Source organism: Lygodium microphyllum, chromosome 19 (genome assembly GCF_053477565.2).
Source record: "Lygodium microphyllum isolate KBCC chromosome 19, Lygodium_microphyllum_v1.1.10, whole genome shotgun sequence".
NCBI classification, from domain to species: domain Eukaryota; kingdom Viridiplantae; phylum Streptophyta; class Polypodiopsida; order Schizaeales; family Lygodiaceae; genus Lygodium; species Lygodium microphyllum.
In genome coordinates, this window is record NC_141153.1 from 15,369,635 (window position 1) to 15,391,801 (window position 22,167).

Below are 22,167 nucleotides of genomic sequence, written 5' to 3' on the forward strand. Positions count from 1 at the left end.
TATGCCATTTGGACTAGACTGGAGGAATTGTATGCTCAGAAGAGTGCAGCTAGTAAGGTGTATTGGCTAAAAAAGCTTATGGATTTGCGGATGAAAGAAGGAACTGCTATGTCAAATCATCTGAGTGAATTCAACTCAATTTTCAGCTATCTGGTTGCTTTGAAGTTTGTCATTGATGACGAGTTTAAAGCTACCTTTCTGCTTTGCACTCTACCAGAGAGTTGGGATACATTCAGGACTGCCTTGAGTAACTCGAATGCTATGCTTATGTATTCTGACGTGGAAAGCTCTTTGCTTATGGAAGAGATGAATAGGCAAAATAATGCATCAAGTAAGTCGTCTAGTGCCTTGCATACCAGGGGCAAATCACAGCAGAAGGGAAAATCTGATGGCAAGGGTTGCAGCATGTCTCGCGGCAAGAATGCAGAATGCCACCACTGTGGCAAGAAGGGTCACTTCAAACGTGACTGTTACAAGTGGAAGAAAGAGAAAGGGAAAGGCAAGAAGATAGAGGACATCAAGGAAGAGAAGAAAGAGAGCCAGCCCAAGAAGAGCAGCGTCAAGATTGAAGAGGTGAGTGTAGTCACTCAGGACAGTGACAGTGGAAACGATGTACTCTTCGTGTCTTCATGTTTTGATGCCCATGCATTGGTTGCCGATCCGGCTGATGACATGCATACCTGGATTTTAGATTCGGGTGCCTCCTTTCATGTCACCCCTTACAGAGATTGGTTTTCCGATTATACAGGCGGTCGACATGGTGTTGTCCATCTCAGGGACAACTTAGCATGTGATATTGCAGGCATTGGCAGTGTGCAGCTTCAGTTTCAGCATGGTTCTGTCTTTACTCTTCAGAATGTTCGTCATGTACCTGAGCTCAAGAAGAGCTTAATCAGTACTAGGCAGCTAGATGATGATGGTTATCATACCACATTTGGCTATGGAAAATGGAAGATCAGTACAGGATCTAGAGTCATTGCCAGGGGTTCAAAGAGTGATACTCTGTATCCTCTTCATGTATCTAGTGTGCATGACCATGTTGTCGCAGTAACCGAGCAGCCAAGTGTTTCTTTGTGGCATGGCCGGTTAGGACACATGAGTCAAACAGGAATGAAAGTTCTTTCTCGTTTGGGTTACTTGCCTTGTCTCCGTTATGCTGATTTTGAGCATTGTGATCATTGTGTCTATGGTAAGCATGCGCAGACATCTCATAAGAAATCTCTTTCTTTGAAATCTTCACCTCTAGAGTTAGTACATTCAGATGTATGTCAGATGCCAGGATTGTCTTTGGGGGGGAAGAAGTACTTTGTCACCTTTGTCGATGATGCTACACGGAAGGTATGGGTTTACCCCATTTGTAGCAAGGATGACGTACTTGACAAGTTTAAAAACTTCTTGGCATTGGTTGAAAATCAGACTGATAAGACACTTAAGTGTCTTTGCTCTGACAATGGTGGGGAATATGTGTCCAAGGCCTTTCAGGCATTTTGTGACATCAAAGGGATAAAAAGGGAGCTCACTGCCCCTCATAATCCACCCCAGAATGGAGTTGCAGAGCGTATGAACAAGACTATACAGGATAAAGTCCGTACTATGCTGTCTCATGCTGCATTACCCCATGGTTTTTGGGCAGAGGTTGTTATGACAGCCGTTCACTTGATCAATCGGTCACCAAACAGGTCTTTGGGGGGGGGGAGTCCCTCAGGAAGCATAGTCGGGCAAGCCACCTTCTTATGCTCATTTACGAGTGTTTGGCTGCGAGGCTTTTGTGCACATTCGTAAGGAAGACCGCAGCAAACTTGAGCCAAAGTCCTGTAAATGCATATTCCTAGGATACGGTGACGAGGGTGAAATGGGGTATAGATTATGGGATCCCGTGAAAAGGAAAACAGTGCGCAGCAATGATGTTATCTTCCGGGAAGGTCGCATGCATAAACAGCCCGAAAAGACTGAGGAGGTTCGTAGGTTGTATTCCGAGAAGAAGTACCTTTTGGACAGCAAAATGTGCCCGCTGTACAACAGCAAATACCTACTGTAAATGAACCTGCGAATGCAGAAAATGATGCTGGAAATGATCAGCCAGCCATTGCCCATAATGATGAGCCACTAAATGTGCAAGAACAGCCAGGACAGCAAGCTGTTAATGTTGATTTGCAGGCTGAAATGCTAGGACAGCAAGCTATAAATGATAATATGCAGGCTAAACAGCCAGTAAACAATGATCATTGGGTTAGGAGATCGTCTAGGGCTACTAGACAGCCCGATAGATTCGTTCCTGGTGCAAATAATGTGGCTGATTATGTTATGATCACTGACTGTGGTGAGCCGTCATGCTTCAAGGAAGCAATGGACAGACAGGACAGCAAGAAATGGTATAAAGCCATGCTGTCAGAGATGGAATCTCTTGAGAAAAACGGACTTGGGACTTGGTGCAGTTGCCTAAAGGGTAGAAAACGCTTCCATGCAAATGGTTTATAAGATGAAGGTCACTTCTGGTTCCTCGCCAAAGTACAAAGCCAGATTGGTTGCTAAGGGGTACAAGCAGGAACATGGAGTTGATTTTGATGAGATCTTCTCTCCTGTAGTCAAAATGACTACATTGAGAACCATTTTGGGCTTGGTTGCAGCTGAAGATATGGAGCTCATACAGATGGATGTAAAGATTGCATTTTTACATGGTGATCTGCATGAAGACATATATATGCAGTAGCCTGAAGGGTTTGTGGCTAAAGGCAAAGAGAAGATGGTATGTAAGCTCAAACGGAGTTTGTATGGGCTGAAGCAAGCACCAAGAGAATGGTATCATAAGTTTGATACATTTATGCAGTCTCAAGGTTTTCAAAGAAGTCAAGTGGATCACTGCTTGTACACCAAGAAGGCCGCAGATGGCAGCCTAATTATCTTGGTTCTGTATGTTGATGACATGCTGATTGCTGGCAGGGATACTCATGCCTTGGATTCGTTGAAGCAAAGTCTTCATGGCAGCTTTGACATGAAGGATCTTGGTGATGCAAATCACATTCTTGGCATGCGAATACTCAGAGATAGGTCCAAAGGATTACTCTTTCTATCTCAACAGGAGTATGTCTCTAAGGTTTTGCAGTGTTTCAATATGGAGGGGGGGAAACCAATTGGTGTTCCATTGCCTCCATATGTGAAACTCAGTGCAGAGGACAGCCCTACATCTGATGATGAGAAGGCTGAAATGGCCAAGATTCCATATGCTTCAGTTGTTGGTAGCTTGATGTATGCTATGGTTGCTACACGTCCTGACATTGCCTTTGCAGTGGGAGTGGTTAGCAGATATATGGCAAACCCTGGCAAAAAACATTGGAAAGCAGTGAAAGGTATTATGAGATACCTCAAAGGCACAAGTGATTTGTGCATCTGCTTTGGAAAGCAGAAGGCATCTGTCGTTGGCTTTACGCATGCAGACTATGCTGGTCATGCGGACTGTAGAAAGTCCACTTCTGGGTATGTGTTTACCTTCACAGGAGGAGCAGTCTCTTGGATCTCCAGGCTACAGAAGTGTGTTGCATTGTCTACTACAGAGGCAGAGTATGTGGCTGCTACTGAGGCATGCAAGGAGGCTTTATGGCTTTCACGTCTGGTGGGAGATCTTGGCATTACAGAGTTACCCGTTCTTCATTGTGATAGTCATAGTGCAATCATGCTAGCACGGAATCCCATCTTTCATGCAAAGACGAAGCACATACAGGTGAAGTATCACTTCATCAGAGATGTACTTGACAGCAAGAGCATTGAGCTTGTCAAAGTGCATACAGATGATAATCCTGCAGATCTTCTCACGAAGGGTCTTCGAGCAAAGCGGTTTGCTCATTGCCGACAGATGATGGGAATTGGATAGATATATGTATTTCAGCTTTGTACATACTTAGACTTAGCTGATTCTTTTCTCCTCTTAAGGCACATTGCCTTTAGGTGGGAGGTTGTTGGGAATAAAGGTCCATCGTGCCTTTTATATGTGCACGGGTGTGAACGCACCCTTAGCACACTTGTACTTTCATATATATCTATCTAAAAACCTAAAGTGGTATACACTCCAATTGTACCCAAGAACATCTTGCAAAGGGCCATCGTGCCTTTTATATGTGCATGGGTGTGAACACACCCTTAGCACACTTGTACTTTCATATATATCTATCTAAAAACCTAAAGTGGTACACACTCCAATTGTACCCAAGAACATCTTGCATCTCTCGCTCTCACTCGCTGCTGTTGCTCACGTGTTTTGCTTTTTACCTGACATTTCATCGCCGGACATTGCATCTCCGCAGCACATCACTCACTTCTAGGTCTTCTGTAGAGCTTCTGTTCTGTTCTGTATTGTAGCGGTTCTGGTACTGTTCTGTAGACTGTTCTGTATGCTTCTGTATGTGTTGTGATGGATGAGAGTGTAGCTTGGGAAAGTTTTCTAGCCTTGGAAAAAGGTGAATACAAGTGCAAAAGAGCTGGAGAAAGTGGAAGAAGTAGCTGCCAAAGACTCAAGTGAAGACTAGAGTGAAGTGACAGTAGTGAGCTATGAAAGGACATTGTAGTGGCTCTGGTGACCCTTCATATCAGACATACCTCTTGGGAGGGGTATCCACGACCTAAGAGGGATTATTGAGAGTGATTTTGAGAGATTGTAGTGAGGACATGATGTATTATTGATGGAGAGAGAGAGAGAGAGAGTCAGAGATAGCCAATTCTACTGAAACAGAGTGATTGTATATGAGAGATTGAGAGAGAAGACTATGAAGATATTGAAGATGAATACTATGTGATGTATTTCCATTCAAAGATGGTGTATTCCTTTGCTTTCTTTGTTCTATTGATGTATTTTGTGAAGATATTGAAGAATATGGTTGATTCTATTAAAAACCGTGGGAGATCTACATGATGCTGCATGAAGATTTGTTGTGCCTGGTGTTCTTTTCTCCATTGTGATCATATGAAACATGATAAACAAGCTTGTTGATGTTACAAGATAGATTTTATTGCAAGAGAATTCCCTTTTCCTTGGTGTTCCTCTCGGGGCTCCACTTATGCAATTGGTCTTTAGACTGCATCAATTCTTCATAAAAGGAAGCATACAGCTATTGAACATAGGCTGTCACTGATAGTTCAATTGAACTCTGGATGTCTTTACATAGGAATGGAATGGCATCTCCCGATACTAGACTGTTCAGTGAAGGGACTGATATGTCCAAGGAACCTTCTCTATGTGCTCTGAACAGGTTGTTACATGTGAGATAAGCATGGAGATCACTGCGAAATGTAGCAGGAATTGTCACGGAATGAAGAACTAAAGGAGCTTTATTTGCTACCCGCTTCAAGCGTTTGCGCTATATGACCAGGGGAGGAGGAGAATCTAGATCCTCTATATCAATTGGTTTTGACTCTTCTGAAGGTGGAGGGGGAGGTACTGGATCAAATGGAGGAGGTGGAGGCACACTCTTCTTTAAACCTGAGTAGGTCAAGAAGGTAGACATGTAGGATCCATAGGTGACATTTGTGACATTGCCCCTGGTTACTTTAACGAAATGTTGATCCATCTTAGTGAGTAAGTAAGTGCTCCAATCAATAGCTACTCCTTTTAACACCATCCTTGAACCTGTAAAGAGCTCTTTAGACAAGTAATGGGATGGCGTTTTGGCAGGCATAAACCTGTCTTGGAGGAACTGGCAGACCAACTTCCATACAGGATCAGTGGATCATGGAAAAGGAAACTCCTGAAGTGTTGATCACCTTCTTGACATCCAGAATTTCCTTGGTCTGTTTTTGTAACAGCTTCAAAATCTCATTGTTAGAGAATAGTTGGCAAGCTGTAACAAAGGGTTCACCTTTGTAGGGAAGAGACAGAGCCTTCCCTAACCCTCGAGGTGGCAAAGTCATGAAAGTACCATGGACAAGTCCCGACTTCTTCCTGCAAAACAACCAAAGGGCTATCAAAAAGGAATCAAGCAAAAAGAATGTCACTCATACAGACATAAACGTAACTAACCAGTTACCACCCTAGACAATACACATCCTAGAAAAATTTCGGCATGACCTCTACACATATGCGACCGAAAGCTTCATGTGATGCAACATTCAAGCACCCAAATCCCCGTATCAGGCAATAAAGAAAGAACTACACACCGTACCTGTAATCGTAACACATGGACAAATCAGACTACCATAAAAATGTACATTAAGACTGGACCATAACCTGAGCCATCAGTGTCAACTAATAGACTTGTACGCGCCCATCCCACGAAGCGAGTTTATTAAAAAGGGAAAAAAAGTGCAATGAGGGGGAATTATTTTAATGAAGGGTTCATTTTAAGAAATTATTAACAATGGGTGACATTTTATTTGGTTATAAACCTTAATAAGAAAACGACGGTTCCTTCTTAAAATTGTAATTAAAAATTATTAAGGTGAAACGGTGCTTTAACGCAACCTGGACTACGATGCCCAGACATGGTCTCTAAATGCAAATTCCTTAATTAATTAAAAATTAAGAGTGATATGGAGTGCTTTTTTGCCAGTGCGTGCTCTTGTGACGGCTGGTTCATTTTTATTACAAATTAAAGTGTCTCTTAAGCATGCATAGCACGTGCAAAGTGAACGGATGGTTGATTTTTATTATTATGAAATGGTGTGTTTAGCGCGAATGCATGTGGAAAATGTGGGTGAATAAATAGTTCATTTTAGCAATTAATTTGTGATTAAGAAGGAATGAAAATAAATAAAGCTCATAAAATAAATACTTGGAAGGGGATGTGTATGCAATGGCCGGAAGGCGCACGGAAGAGTCCCCCAAAAGCAATGAATCCAATCAAACAAAATCAAAGACCACTGATGGAACAACAAAGACAACACCTGAGTGGGTTTGATAATTTGTAATGTATTATTATTTTTATTTTTAAATTTTTAATAAAAAATTTTAAAAATGTTTAAAAGGTAAGTTTGGATTGTGTGGGGGTTATATTTAAGGTGTATTTGTTTTGGTTTTATAGTGTGGTTTGGTTAATTTATTTTATTATGTGTGTTGGTTTAGGTTATGTGTGTTTTTCTGGTTTGGTTTGTTAATAAATTATATGTGGTTGTTTGTTTGCTTGTTTCTTTTAATTATTTTTTATCAAAATAAATAATAATTAAATATGGATATGTGATGAAGGAAAAATAAAAGTGCAGCCATTTAGGAAATATCCACAATTTATGTATTTTTTTGTTTAATCTATTTTTTTTTAAAAAAAATATTGGTGCCTTGTATGAAAATATTTTAAAGTGAAAAATAAATGAAAAAATGTCAGGGGTGGGTGGTATTTTCTAGAAAAATTTTTGAAATTTTTTACTAATTTTAAATAAAATTTCTGCATTTGTTAGGTAATTTTGAATAAATTGTCAAATATTTAATTTTTTGTAATTTTAGTGGTGGAAATCTCCACCTGACGAATTGCCAAAAATTTGTAGAAATATAAGGGAATTTTTAGAAATTTTTCTGAGTTGAAATGAATTTAAAAATTAACTAAGTCAATTAAATCAGGGAAATCAGGTTAATTTGGTAAGTAGGGTCAAATCAAGTCAGCTAAGTCCTGTTAGTCTGGGTAAATCAGGTAAGTCAGACTAAGTCAATTCAAGTTAATCAAGGGGGACTAGGTTCGTCTGAGTTAGTCTAGGTTAGTTAGGTAGGCTAAGTCAAGTCTAACTAACCTAGGGTTAGTTAGTAAGGTGGGGACTAACCTGAGGTAGGTTAGGTAGATTAAGGTTAGGTGAATAACTAAACTAAGGTTAGTTAACTAGACTAGGGTTAACTAACTAAACTAAGGTTAGGTTAACTAGACTAGGGTTAATTAACTAGACTAGAGTTAGTTTAACTAACTTAAGGTTAGATTAACCTAAGTAAGGTTAGATTAACCTAATTAAGATTAGTTTAACTAATGTAAGGTTAGTTTAACTAGGTAAGGTTAGTTGAACTAAGTTAAGGTTAGTGGAACTAACCTTGGATGGCAGTTAGGAGAAGGAGGGGGAGGGGGAGAAGGAGGAGGAGGGGGGAGGTGGCAAAGCGGGAGGAAGTGGCGGAGCGGGAGGAAGTGGGAATGGGAGGAGCATGAGGAGCGGTTGCTGGAGGGAGGGGCCACTGGGGGCGTCGCAGGAGAGGAGTGGGAACCGCTGCAGGCAAGGAGGTTGAGGAGGAGGGGAGAGCCGCTGGGGGGCGAAGGCGGTGCTGCAGGGGGGAGGTTGAGGAGGAGGGGAGGGCCGTTGGGGGGCGGAGGTGGTGCTGCAGGGGGGAGGTTGAGGAGGAGGGGAGGGCCGCTAGGGGCAGAGGTGGTGGAGGCGTGGGTCACTGGAGAAGCGTGAGGACAGGGCCGTTGGAGGCGTTGTTGCAAGCGGAGAGGGCGGAGGAGGAGCGTGAGGAGGAAGGAGGGGTGGAGGGAGGAGAGAGAGAAGAGGGGGAGGGAAAGAGAGGTGGAGGGAGAATGAGAGAGAAGAAGAAGAAGAAGAAGAAGGAGAAGAAGGAGGGGCAGGAGAAAGGAGAGGGAAGAGGAGGAGAAGGAGGAAGGAGAGGGCCTCTGTAAGTATATCGTCCGAGTCGCGACGATGTGCGGCAATCGTTCTTGTCAGAATCGAGCAAAGGATGCGATTGGTGACTTCAACTTGGCCGTTGGCTCTGGGGTAATAAGGAGTGGACTTATGATGGCGGATCTTATACAACTCTATCAGCTCCTCCATGATTTTGTTAAGGAAATGAGTACCTCTATCACTTACCAGCTCAAGGGGACTGCCAAAACGGGTGATAATATTCTCGTACATGAACAATGCGACACTATTACCATCGTCCCGCTTTAGGGCTTTAGCTTCACACCACTTTGTGACATAATCCGTACATACTAGGATGTATTTGTTCTGCTTCCATCTGGTAGGTGGATCATTGGGACCCACAAAATCAATCCCCCACTTCTCAAATGGCTTTAGGGGAAGAATGGGTTGCAGTGGCATGGCACTTGTTTTGGTGGGTTTCCCCATTCGCTGACAAGCATCACATCTTTTACAGTAATCATATGCATCCTTGTGGAGGGTCGGCCACTAGTATCCTGCTAATAGAGCCTTCCTGGCTGTCGCTTCTCCTGCGAAGTGTCCACCACATGGTTCGTCATGGCATGCTTTCAATACTATGCCGATTTCATCCCCTGCAACACATCTTCGCAGCACTTCATCTTTACCTTTCTTGTACAGTGCACCGCCTAGCAAAGTGTAGGGGGCTGATTCTAACAAAAGCTTCTTCCTCTCACGACTTGAGATGCCAAGAGGATACTGTTGAGTTGCCAAGAGGTTGGCTATGTCTACATACCAGGGAGTAACTGTTTCAACTAGAAACAAGGAAGCATCAGGAAGGTCTGGATCATCCTATTCCTCTTCTTCTGTTTGAGGGATCCGTGATAGATGATCGGCTAGGACATGGGAGCGGCCAAGCTTAGTGACTACTTCAAAGTCGAACTCTTGGAATAGGAGCAACCATCTCATCAGTCATCCTTTAACATCTGCTTTGTTCATCAAGAAGGATAGGGCTTCATGATCCACATAGAACTTGAAATGTGTGGACAATAGATAGTGTCGAAACTTCTCTAGTGCAAACACCATTGCCAAGCACTCAAGCTCTGTCACTGTGTAGTTCCGTTCCCTATCAGTGACCTTTCGGCTTGCATAATATATCGGTTGATCTAATTTAGAGGGGCCCTTTTGACATAGGACAGCACCTAGCCCTTCAACGAATGCATCTGTATGCACATGAAACTCCTTCGTCCAATCACGAGGCTGTAAAATAGGTGCTTGGATCAAGCATTGTTTTAGGGTATTAAAGGCTTCTTCACAATCATACATCCAAAGGAAATCAGCTTCTTTCCTTAGGAGCATGTGCAAAGGGGCTGCCTTGATTGCAAAATGTGCAATAAATCTTCTGTAATAGCCCACATGGCCAATAAATCCTCTCAATTGCTTGAGGTTTGTTGGTGTTGTTAAGGCGGCAATCTTCTCAATATTTGCCGGGTCTGTTGCAATCCCTTGTGCAGAGACAATATGGCCCAACAAAACTCCCGAGGAGACGCCAAAGACACATTTGTCAGGGTTGAGAGAAATCCCATACTCTCAGCATCTGTCAAAACATTGCTCTAGGTGTCCCCAGTGCTCACGGATCAAGCTATAGACACAAAAGTCATCAAGATACACCTCAATAAAATCATGAAGATGATTCTGGAAGGCAGCCATCATTACTCTTGGAAGGTAGCAGGAGCATTACAAAGTCCGAATGGCATCACTTTGTAGGCATAGGTCCCCCATTCTGTGGTGAAGGTTGTTTTAGATTGGTCCTCTTCTACGATTTGGACTTGGTTATATCCACTAAATCCATCCAAGAGGGAATACAGCTCATGGCCTACCACTGTGTCCAACAGTTGGTCTGTAAAAGGGATAGGAAAATGATCCTTCTTCGTCTTCAAATTGAGCTATCAAAAGTCAACACATATTCGAAGTTTCCCGTTCTTCTTGGGTACTACCACAATGGGCGAAACCCACTCACTGTTAGCCACGAGATAGATGAACTCAGCTTCAAGCAGTTTCAATAATTCAGCCTTCACCAGAGTGGAATAATTAGGATTCATCCGTCTTTGTCTTTGCCTTACAGGTTTGGCATCGGGCTCTAGATCAATGTGATGTTGACATACTGTGGGATCAATCCCCTTTAGGTCTTTGTAGGACCAAGCAAACACATCTAAGTTCTTCTTTAGTAGGTCTCACAAGACCACTAGTTCTTCTTCTGGAAGATTGAGACCCACTTTCAAATGACATTCGGTTTCTTTAGCATCCAAGAACATTACTTGTCTTTCACCTTCCACTTCACAGATAAATGTCCCACGGATTGCTTTTGGATAGAGGTCTGACTCTTTCAAGAGAGTAGTATCCTTGTCTGATGTTCCACTAGAACCAGTGTCCTCCTTTTGAACAAATGACTCATTCGTCTGTTTAGGTTGCTGGAAGGGTATCAGAGCTTTATTTGCTTCGGTGTGAGTGGTAACCTCTTCAGGACTCAAGGCTTCATCTTCGGAGGATGCGTCCAGGAATGTCACATATCATGGACCTGCTAGAGGCCGTGGCTTTGAGGGCTTGGGCTTCTGTTGACAGGGGGCATCATCATCATCTTTTCTTTGGACTGAACAGTCAGGGCGACAGGATCCACTGGTGAACTTAATTTTTATGCTTTTAATCCTTTGCTTATACAGATTCTGCATACTTTGTGGTCCATTGACCAGCCCAAATGGAACCATGGTCATTCCGTCGAGTACCCTGAGATATTCGACCTCTAAGGTCTCTATAGGGACATCAACCAGATCATCCTCTATCAGAGGAAATTCTTCATCTGCACTTTCATAGCCTACTTCATTTTCTTCTTCATCAGTTTCATCCTCATCCTCTGGAGGCTCTGTCTCTGCTTATGTAGAGGCTCTGTAAGAGAAGAACAGATCTTCTGCCCCTGCATCTGCTTCTACTTCTGTTACAACTCCTGACTCTGCTTCTACCTCTAGCTCTGGCTTTGTATCTGCAACTGTCTCTGTATCTGCTCTGTCTCTGTTCTGTAGCCGCTCTGTATCTGTTCTACCTCTGTACTGTCTCTGCTCTATAAACTGTACTGTCTCTGTACTGACTGTCTCTGCGACTATCATGTAATAGGGAGAACAGTACATCCATGCTTCTATTTCACTGTCAGAGGTGATTTCAGAAGTTAATTCTAGTTGAGGCAGGAGGTATTCTCCTATGGACAAGGATTTTACTTCCTTTGGCAGTTGGCTTACAGTGCCCACTGTTAGGGACTGTGCCTCTGTTTTCTTAGGAAAGATTTGCTTAACAGCTTCTTCATCTCCTGATGTACCATCTGTTGCTTCATTAGAGGAGTTAGTTATGACTTCAATGGATATGGATCCATTGCCCTTTTGCGATCCATACAGCTTTAATACCGCTTTATTGGGTCCTCTGCCTAGGGTTAGGGTTCCTTTGAACCAATCTGTCTTGGCTCTTGCTTCAAAAAGCCAAGGTCTTCCCAACAGCAGAGGGTATGAAGTCCCATAAGAATTTGGTTTAACCACCAGATATGTCAACCAATAATCTCTTCTTGCAAGGGTTGTTTTTACATATGGGAGGATGCCCAACGGTTTGACTCTACTTTGGTCTGCCAATCTAATAAGCCATTGTGTAGGTTGAATTCCTTGCAACCCTAAGTCCTTCATTGTGACATCCGTCATTATGTTCACTGATGATCCTCCATCAATCAATGCATCTAAAATGAAGCATCCTTCTATCCATACACTAATCTCTAGGGTTCCATTATCTAGGAAGGCATTAGCCACATCTACTTCCTTTACAGGCTCTGGGGCCTTGTTGGTCTTGATCGTTGTTGAAGGAGCGATCCTTAATCCACGTCTTCTTGTCAAGATGCTTTTGAATCTCTTTTGGCAGCTGGGAGACAACATCAGCAACAACTGTCAAAATGTTAGGTTTGGTTTAAAAGTGTCTAGGTCCTTGACCAAGTCATAATCTTTGATAGGATCCACAAGCTTCTCCAACCGGCTAGGGAATGGGGCTACATCCATTTTCATCTTTCCTTTTTCTTATAATAATTGATGCATCGGTGCTTCTTCTGTTTCTGGAAGTGCTTCTGCATCTTCTATCTCCTGGGCCTCTGGTCCTGTCTCTGGGACTGTTTCTGTAACTCTCTGTGGCATTATAGTGCTCTGTACTGTACCGTTCTGTTCTGTATTGCTTTGTCCCTTTGTAGGTAGGTTGACCTTCACAGTCTTGGTAGGAGAGTCATTTCCATTCTGAACCACTGGTTCCTTCTTCTTGGTGTGCATAACAACGGCAATTTCCAACTCTACCAAATTGGAAGCAGGTTCTTGTACCTTCTATTGGCTATCGGTGGCATTGGCCTTTACAAGGGTTGGACTGGGACAGTCCTTTGCGGTGTGGCCTTCACCTTTGCATTAGCTACATAAGGGCTTGTAATCCACAGATCGTCTAGGGTTTGGACAATTTGGGGAGATATGTCCCTTTTCTCCACACCTATAATATTCCACCTCTGATCTCTGACCATCACCAAACTGTCGTCCTCTGTAACTTTGAGAGGGAAACCTCTTTGGACCGAAATTAGGACCAAACTTTCTAGGCTTGGGTTCAATATCCTATGTTATCATTTTAGATTCTAGCAAGTTGAATCTTGCATTTTCATCCTTCTGTCTTCATTCATGCATCTTTTTCAGAGAGCGAATATCCTCTGTATGGTTCTTTCGCAAACAATAGGAACATAAGGCTCCAGGAATGGTTGGTTTTCGGGTACATTCAGTGGCTAAATGTCCCGCTTGATGGCACTTTCCACACCATGTATTAGAGCGTATCACATCTCTTCCAGCTCTTGCAGGAGTGGATATATTGGCGGTATTCACCTTCAGCATCTGTAGCTACTCTGTAATCACGTCCAGAAGCTCTTTCTTGATACTTGCAACTGAGTTGGATAAGTAGTCCTTCAGATTTTCACCTCCTGAAGTGCTTGTGGTAGGGTTTTGGGAAGCTTCTGTAATTACTACATACACTAATTGGGTAGATCCAGAAGGTCCTCTGTTCTAGCTCTAATTCAGAGCTCCTGTTGAGACTTGGGGTTGTTGATTCCAGTTGGTAGGATTCCATTGTTGTTGAGTCACCATTGGAGGGACTGTTTAAGGCCACTATTGTTGTGGTTGAATCATCATTTGAGGCACTGTTGTCTGCAGTGACCACACTGGACTAGGTGCATTATACTGCGGCACTGTTTGCATCTGGGGATAGGGGTAGGGAACTATCCCTAGGACTCCATTTTATGGGTATACCATTCTAGGCATATAAGGGGGTAAGACTCCTCTTCCTGGAGTCATTGATAGCCTTGCTTCAACTTCGTCATACAATCTTGCACCTTCCACTGCAGCTTGCAAATTGACTGGTCTTCTCAATTCCACGAACTTGCGAACTTCTGGTTGTAGGCCCCTGAGAAACACCCATTTCTGGATTCCTTCATCCAAATGGTGGTTAGTCCATCTCTTCAGGATGGATTCCATTCGCGAGACATAAGCTTCTACTCTTTCTCCAGAGGAGTGACTTAAATTCATAAACTCCTCTTGCATCCGCTCTTCAAAACCTTCACGCCTGAATTTAGTGAGGAAGGCCAACTTTAGGTCGTCCCATGTGCCAAAAGTTCCTGCTGCTTGTCTCTCATACCACTGAAACGCCGCGCCCTTGAATGTGGCGGGGAAGATTGCTAACCAATGCTCAGGGGTTCTGGCATTGTTAGCCACACATGCTACCATGAACTCTGCTACATGAAGATCAGGGTCTTCATTATATTCTCCCTTAAAAACTGGCAATGGAACTACATTTGCTAGCCTGTCATCAATATATCTAAGACGAATCTGACTAGGAAGGGGATCTTGAGTCGCCATGGGGACTTCTGTAAAGAGTGCTTTTAGGGCATCAAAGAAGGCTTCTGCTATGAGCTCGTTCTCAGCTTTGATTTTTGCCTTCTCTCTTCTCACGTACCTCTGGACTCGTTCCAACACTTGCCTCTTTATTGCGGCATTCATCAGGGGGTTGGCTTCAACCAGTTGGTCTGGACTAAACAGGATAGTGTCAAAGGGGGCTTCAGTCTTCTCTGATAGATTCTCTGGCCAACATCTCCTCTACTTCCTTCTTCTCAACATCTCTGAATTCAGCTTTCAAACCACTACAGAGGGGAAGATATTCTGTTCCGAAAGTATCAAAACTCATTCTTCTTAGAATCTTTGTTACGTCATTATAATAATGCCAGCTTATGAGGGTTTCAATAGTGTATGTTGTGAAAAACACTCTGTCTACCAACTTCTAGTGGGTTGCTTATTGGACAAACAGAAGATTATCAATGCATCAAGTATCCCATGTATCTTACTATTGAGCATCCATGAACAAATTCCAACTCTTTTCCTTCTTGTCTTCGTGAACCTCTACAGACCAAGACTCTTGAAGCTTCTTCACAATCTCCCACTTGATGATGTCTGGAAACTTCTCAATGAATGCCAAATCTTCCATGGATGGTCATTCTCTCTGTTTCTACCCTTCAGTTTGTTCCCAAACAGTTTGCCACCAAGATGCAAGTTTTTGCTGCTTCAACAGGAAGAGGAAACAGTCCACCACATAGAGCATGCATCATGATGGTGATATAGAGCATGCATCATGATGGTGATATGTTTCCGCCATTGTGGGATGAACTTCTTGTGGAAAGTGGCTTTGATTATCATAAATTCCAACTCTTTAGTGGAAGAAGGAACTTTACAAACATCCATTGAATTTTTTCTCTTTTTGTCAATGCCATTTCCTTCATTTTCAGCCTCTTCTAGTGCTTGTAGATGAAAAGTTTCCCCAGTTGCGCACCAAAAACATGGGGCCCCAAGAGGAACACCAAGGAAAAGGGAATTCTCTTGCAAGAAAACCTATCTTGTAACATCAACAAGCTTTTATTTCATTCTTCTGATCATCAAAACAAAGAAAACAACAATTCTTCACGCAGCATCATAGTAGATATCTCCCACGGATTTGATAGAATCAACCATAATCTTCAACATCTTCATAGAATCCATCAATAGGACAAAGAACGCAAAAGAATACACAATCTTTGAATGGAAATCAATCACATATTATTCATCTTCAATATCTTCATAGTTCTCTCTCTCAATCTCTCATATACAGTTACATTGTTTTGATAGATTTTTCTATCTTTGGCTCTCTCTCTCTCAATAGTACATCATATCCTCACTAAAATGCTCTCATAATAACCCTTAATAATACTTCTTAGGTCGTGGATGCACCTCCCAAGAGGTATGTCTGATATGAAGAGTCACCAGAGCCACTACAGTGTCTTTTCACAGCTCACTAATGTCACTGTCACTTAGTCTTCTCTTCAGTCTTCAACAGCTGTTTCTTCCACTTGTTTTAGCTCTTTTTAACTTAGATTCATCCTTTCCAAATATTAGAAAACTTTCCCAAAGTCACACATACATTCTATAGAACACTTATAGAAGATCTACAGAACAGTCACAGTACAGCACCAGAACAGCTACAATACAGTTACACTACAGAGACAGAGTAGAGATAGAGGCTCTACAGAAGGTCTACAGAAGGTCATCAAAACCTCATAACTCATACTAAAATCATTCCAAACTATAAAAAACTATTCAATAAGCTTTCAAAAGATCTCAATCTTCATCAATCATCAATCCATGCTTCATACAGAAGACAATCAGAACAAAACAGAAGCTATACAGAAGGTATACAGAATCAATCAGAACCTATCAGAACATCATAGAACCTCATATCTCCACTAAGAATCATCATGAACTTCCAAAACATAATCAATATCATCCAAAACACTCTCAAATACTTCCATTAACAATCATACATCACTCTAAATCCATCAAAAATCAATCATTCAGACCTCAAAAACAACAAAAATAAGTCAAAATTTTAGTCTTTTTCCACTCTCAACATGCACCTTCCACTACAGCTTGCAAATTGACTAGTCAATTCTCAATTTCATGAACTTGTGAACTTCTGGTTGTAGGCCTCTAAGGAACACTCCTTTCTGAATGCCTTCATCCAAATGATGGTTAGTCCATCTCTTTAGGATGGATTCCATTCGCGAGACATAAGCTTCTACTCTTTCTCCAGAGGACTGACTTAGGTTCATGAACTCCTCTCGCATCCGATTTTCAAAACCTTCATGCCTGAATTTAGTGAGGAAGGCCAACTTTAGGTCATCCCATGTGCCAAAAGTTCTTGCTTCTTGTCTCTCATACCACTGAAATGCTGCACCTTTGAAAGTGGCAGGGAATATTGCTAACCAATGCTTAGGGGTTCTGGCATTGTTAGCCACACATGCTACCATAAATTCTGCTACATGAAGATCAAGGTCTTCATTGTACTCTCCCTTAAAAACTAGCAATGGGACTACATTTGCTAGCCTGTCATCAATATTTCCAGGATGAATTTGACTAGGAAGGGGACCTTGAGTTGCCATGGGGACTTTTGTAAATAGTGCTTTTAGGGAGTCAAAGAAGGCTTCTGCTTCTGCAAGCTCGTTCTCAGCTTTGATTTTTGCATTCTCCTTTCTCATGTACCTCTGGGCTTGCTCTAATGCTTGCTTCTTGATTGTGTCATTCATCAAGAAGTTGGCTCCAACTAGTTGTTCAATACTCCACAGAATTAAATCAGAGAGGGGCTTCAGTCTCTGGGGGATTCTCTGGCCAACATCTCCTCTACTTCCTTCTTTTCAACATCTCTGAATTCGGCTTTCAAACCACTACAGAGGGGGAGATATTCCATTCTGAAAGTATCAAAACTCATTATTCTTAGGATCGTTGTTGTGCCATCATAATAATGCCATCTTCTAAGGGTTTCAACAGTGTATGTTGTGAAAAACACTCTGTCTACCAACTTCCAACGGGTTGCTAATTGGACAAATAGAAGATTGTCAGTGCACCAAGCATCCCACATATCTTGCTGTTGAGCATCCACGAACAAATTCCAACTCTTCTCCTTCTTGTTTTCGTGAGCCTCCACAGACCACGACTCCTGAAGCTTCTTCACGATCTCCCACTTGATGATGTCTAGAAACTCTTCAATGAATACCAAATCTTCCATGGGTAGTCATTCTCTCTGCTTCTGTCCTTCAGTTTGTTCCCAAACAGTTTGCCACCAAGATGCAAGTTTCTGTTGCCTCAATAGGAAGAGGAAACAATCCACCTCATAGAGCATGTATCATGATGGTAATATGTTTTCTCCATTGTGGGATGAACTTGTGGAAAGTGGCTTTGATAATGAGAATCTCCAACTCTTCAGTGGAAGAAGGAACTTTGCAAACATCCATTGAATTCTTCTCTTCTTGGAAATGCCATTTCCTTCATTTTCAGCCTCTTCTGATGCTTGTTGATAGCAAGTTTCCCCGGCTGTGCACCAAAAACATGGAGCCCCAAGAGGAACACCAAGGAAAAGGGGATTCTACTACAAGAAAATCTATCTTGTAACATCAACAAGCTTTTATTTCATTATTTTGATGACCAAAACAAAGAAAACAGCAAATCTTCAAGCATCATCATAGTAGATAACTCCCATAGATTTAATAGAATGAACCATAATCTTCAACATCTTCATAAAATCCATCAATAGAACAAGGGACATAAAAGAACACACCATTTTTGAATGTAAATCAATCACATAGTATTCATCTTCAATGTCTTCATAGTTCTATGTCTGTGTCGAAGAGGCACCAGAGCCACTACAATGTCTCTTCATAGCTCACTACTGTCACTGTCACTCCAATCTTCTCTTCAGTCTTCAGCAGCTGCTTATTCCATTTGTTTTAGCTCTTTTGAACTTAGATTAATCCTTTCCAAAAGTTAGGAAACTTTTCCAAAGTCACACATACATTCTACAGTACACTTATAGAAGATCTAAAGAACAGAACAGAACAGGAACATAGCAGATACAGAGTAGAGATAGAGGCTCTACAGAAGGTTTACAGAGGGTTACAGAAGGTCATCAGAGAACAACATATCCTCATAACTCATACTAAAACCATTCCAAACTATCAAAAACTATTCAATAAGATTCCAAAATATTTCAACCTTCATCAATTATCAATCCATGCTTCATACATAAGAAAATCTGAACAAAATAGAAGCTATACAGAAGGTATTAGAACCAATCAAAACCTCAACAGAACCTATCAGATCATCACAGAGCCTCATATTTCCACTAAAAATCATCATAAACTTCCAAAACATAATCAATATCATCCAAAACACTCTCAAACACTTCCATTATCAACCATACATCACTTTAAATCCATAAAAAATTAATCATTCAGACCTCAAAAACAACAAAAATCAATAAAAAATTCAGTCTTTTTCCACTCTCAACAAATAGACACCCCAGAATCACCCATGAGACAAGCATTAGTAGTTGAGCCATCTAGCTCAACCAAACCCCAACCTCCCATAGGCCTCAGACCCTCCTATAAGTGGAGATCAATCCTTACGTTGGCTTGGACCTAGTCGCAAATACGGGGGATGACTTAGTCACTTATATTAGATGCTTGGATGCCACATTCACCATGCTAGCCATGAACTATGAATGACTGGCACACTTAGGCCTCCTCAACAAGACATTAGCAATGGAAGTGCACTCCTTGCCATGCACTTAGGAGGAATATGAGTTCATGTTCATTAAGATTCCCAAGGTAGCCAAGGAATTGATTGACAGCAAGGTCTCTCAAGAGAAAGCTTGCACACAACAGCTGATCACATCCTATTGCAAGAGCAAGGTCTCTGCAACAATCTAGGAGCTAAAAGAGCTGAGCAAGCTAGCTGACTCTGACTCTTCATTTCTACAAAAATGGTATGCTTTGCGTCTCCAATGGGAACAAGAGGGATGCCAAATCATGATCAATGCCACCAAGCAAAGATGTGCAATCAAAACTACTGAGTATGATTCTACCTATGTGGCTCCTATCTCATTCAAAGTCTTGGCCATCATGTGCAAACAACCTTTAGAGGGATATGTCATGGCCCACCCCTATTTCAATCAAATCTTGACCAAGTAAGAACTACATATTGCTAGCAGGATGAACTCTGAAGACTTTCTAACGGATGTCTTGACCTACATTACACACATAGGTATTAGACCTCATGACATGGACCATCATGCTTGCCCGGTTGGAGTATAATCCACACTTCTACGATTGACTCATGATGAAGTAAAGCATAGCAAGTATGTACTTAAATGCCCTTAACCCTTCACTCTCCAATCCTAAAGGGGATTTTCAACATTCCCGGAGGGGAGGGGGTAAGGTGGAAAAGAAAACATGACTTGAACTTCAAAACTTCAAATCAAATTTCAAAACCAAAAAAAGTTCAATAGCAAAAAAGGACAAATCAAGTAAACTTGTATTTCAAGACAATATTTTGTGGAATTCGTGCTTGGAATGTGTGGATTGCTTGAAGTATAAAGATTGCGCATTCCCTACTAAAACATTGCACCATTCCATAATTTTTTATCTTAAACTTTTTTATTTTTTGCAAAAAGTACTCTCAACTCTCAAATGAGCTAATTGTAAGTTGTTGTGCCATAATAGGAACTCGATATGGTAGGCCAACTTCCGTTCTCAGAGGAAGAGCACAACAAGTACTGATTGGCCACTAAAACGTAAGTCTACAACATGCTAAAGTACCACAACGTCAACAATTTGAGAGAGTGTGGTGAGAATACATCGGAAATGATACTAGCCACATCACCAAGGGTGGTAGAAAAGGAGTCTCCAGCTACTACCATAACGAAGTTTGAGAGGAAGAAACCTACCTCCGAGGTTTTGATTGTAGGCTTTCGAGGAGTGTTAAATGCCATTATTCAAAAAGATTTGGGGGAGGCAGAAAAGAGTAGTAGAGGAGAGCCTAGAGCCGTCACCAATCCGAGAAGAGCATCGCTCTTCCACCCCAACTAGCCCAACCATCTCACTTTCAATAAGAGAGCAGAGGGAAGACAAAGTCCACAAGGAACAACAAGACACCACAGAGAGACTTATTAATGAAAAGAAGAATGGCCAACCATCTCAGTAGCAAGAAACCTCGAGCAAGAGAAAAAATAGTGAGTAGCAAGGCTCAAAATTGTCGAGTCAAGGGGAGAGGAAAAAGATCACTCTCAAAATCCCCATAAGAAGAACTCAATTCACCTCCAAGGAAAATTGACAGCTACAAAGGGTGGAGGAGAAATCACAGAGACTAGAAAAGAGCACATGAAAATGCAAGAAAAGGAGGAAGAACAACTAAGGAAATAAGAAGAGGAGGAGATCCCTCTAATGAAAATGGAATCAAAGATTTAACTTACAAGCTATTCCATTCCGAGAGTGAATGCCTCCTCGTGGAAAGAAAAGCCGCGGTTGTCAAGATAGGAATATTGGAGCAACAATAGACATTCTTAAGCACATCATTGAATGCCATGCAGCCAAGAGGAGAAGAGACATTGGAATAACTAAAAAGAAAACTAGAGCTAACAAGGACGGTACTACAACATGGACTCCATGCTATAGTACTCAAGCCTAGCACTGGGTTGGGAGTAGAGGAGCAACATGATCCCCTAATCTCAACTAGCTGAACCTCACAAGAACTCTCCTTGCTAGTGCTTAGGGAGCTAGAATAGCAAATGCAGCCACCTCAACGGGAGCCACTAGAGCTGGTCTAGGAAGAAGGGTTTGATTCTGAATGCGATCAAGAAGCAAAAGAATGAGTGTAGGAGCCAAGCCCCCTCTGTGGCCACAAGTACAATAAAAAGAGAAAAGGGCCACATGACAAGCCATGCATTCCTTTGCAAATCTCTTCGTCCCCCCTCAAAATGTAACTACTGTGTAGACATCAAGATGATGTCTAGTGTGCTCCCTCCCAATGCATCTCAACAAGAGAGAGAGAGAGAGAGAGAGAGAGAGAGAGAGAGAGAGAGAGAGAGAGAGAGAGAGAGAGAGAGAAAGAAAAAGAAAAGAGAAAAAAAAGAAAAGATCCACACAAAGAAAAAGGTACGGCACAATGAGTTTTCCCATGTATATCAGAGTGCCACAAACATTGCACCTTGGGAGTCTTGAGTTAGATGCATTTAGTGGCCTTGTTCGGTTAGCTAACCCCCTAGTCCTTCCTATCCCCCCACTTCACACTTAGGGCACATCAAGAGTAGGACACCCCTAGGGAGTTTGTGCTCACCTATTCTTAGACTTGTCTCCCTAAGTCACACCCACAACACCCCCCCTATACACAAACTAGGTCCTCAAGTATGGGACAACACCAAAAGCTTTCGACCCAACTCCCAGTCTCACTAGCATGGACACCATGCATTGCATAGTGAGGTAGAAACACCCATAGGTAGTGCACTTCCTTTTTCTTTTTTCAAGTATACTCAATAATTGTGATCAACCATCGACATCAGAGGCCCCTGGTACCCAATCAAATCTATTCTCAACCTCCACAATCTCTCATCCAATTTTGTGATGCTTCTTCTCCCCATCCAATCTCCACAAAGCCCCATCATCGA